Raw genomic sequence first — 1,976 nt, 5'->3', positions numbered from 1 at the left:
CATTTACAATGGCCATACCAAAAATAAAATACCTAAGCATAAACCTAACAACGGAAGGGCTGGAGAGATGGCTCCGTGGTTAAGAGCACTGACTGCTCTTGCAGAGAACCTGGGTTCAATTCCCAGTACCTATATGACGGCTATGAATTGTCCTTAACTCCAGTTCCAGGGGACTCCAAAGGCCTCTTCTGACTTCCATGGCATTGCATGATGTGGGTGCATTCACATACATGCAGGCAATATACTAATACACATAAAAAATAAATAATTTTTTTAAACTAACAGAGGAAATGAAAGACATTCACACTGACAGCGTTAAGACTCTGAACAAAGAAATGAAGAAAATGCCAGAAAATAAAAAGGATGCCCAACATCAAGAATTGGAGAATTAATCTTGTGCCCATGGTGATCCTACCCAAAGCAATCTAGTTTCATTCCCATGTGAATCCAAATTCTAGAGCCAGAGCTGGAAAGATGGCTCACTAGTTAAAAGCACTGGCTCTTCCTCTGAGGGACCTGGATTTGGTTGCCAGCACCCACAGGACTGCTAAGAACCATCCATAACTTAAGTTCCAGGGAATCTAACACACTCATTGCCTCCACAGGCACTGCATGCATGGGTACACTGACATGCATGCAGGCAAATTACTCATAAAATAAAAGTAAATAAATACAAAAATTTAAGATAATGTTCCATGGTTATCCAGGACCATTCCTCACAGAGATGGAAAGGTAATATTAACCTTTGTATGGAGGTGCCAAAGACATTGCTCAGTGGATAAGAGCACTGGCTGTTCTTCCATAAGAACAGTTCTAATTCTAGCTCCAACATGGCAGATAACAACCATCCAGTTACAGGGGATCTGACGTCCTTCTGCCCTCCCCAGTCATTTGGGCCACAGGTACACTCACATACACATATGCAATGCACATAAAATAAAAGTAGACAAGCTGCTAAGGGAGAGAAATCAATCAATGGCCCAATCACAGCTGTAAAGGGTAATAACCACAGCAGTGATCGGCACAGCAAATTACAGTGGTGTCCAGTAACCACCAGTAATCTAATTGTTCATAAAACCCACTCAAAGGGAGGGAAGTCTTCTGTGGCACTGTATACACACACACAAATACACATGGATGGAGCAGTCATAGACCCTAGAGAAAACCCTTACTATATTTCATAAATGGCATCTTATATTTGTAGAACAGTACAAGGAAAATGTGGTCTGGATGCCACAGGGTAGTTGCACATATGAGCTGACAGCACTTATGACTACCGCTCAAGACCTGGACAAAACCAATCCAGTCAGGGGCCCAGGATGGATGGGAGTGGTGTGAGGACTCCTTCAGCCCTACCTGAGGCTCTGCTGGAAACTGGTAGGTGTTGGGAGAGGGAGAGGGAGTTTTCCTTAAGGGAATGATGCCTGTTAGGTTCACCAGACACCAGGGGATAGACCTACACCCAAAAGCATTGAGGAAATTTAGATTGGACAGAATAGGCTTCTAAAAGAAGAAAAGTAATAGTAGAAGAAATGAAGCTGGAAGGGAAGGAGGAGAGGAGTTTGTGGAAAGGGAGAGCGAGGCTAATTTGGATCAGAATGTGTCATAGGAATTTTTTTCTTTTTATTTTATGTATATACTTGTTTTGCTGGCAAGACTTTAATCACACAACATGAGCGTAATGACTACAGAATCCTGAAAACGGCATCAGGTCACCTGAATAGCAGTTACTGATGGTTGTTAGCTGTCATGTGGATGCTGGGAGCCAAACCTAGGTCTTCTGCGAGAAGAGCCAGTGCTCTTGACCATTGTGCCATCTCTTCAGCTCCGTATGAAATTCTTGAATCAATAGATAAGTTTTAAGGGTTTATGAATGGGTTCATCTACAGGGAAGAACCTTGTAAGTTCTTTGGCCCTCTGTCAAGATTGAACACATTATTTAAAATTTTATTTTATTTTATTTTATGTGTACGTAT

Source organism: Nannospalax galili, unplaced genomic scaffold (genome assembly GCF_000622305.1).
Source record: "Nannospalax galili isolate Female #2095 unplaced genomic scaffold, S.galili_v1.0 scaffold2143, whole genome shotgun sequence".
NCBI lineage: Eukaryota > Metazoa > Chordata > Mammalia > Rodentia > Spalacidae > Nannospalax > Nannospalax galili.
Note: the sequence above shows the minus strand (reverse complement) of the source record.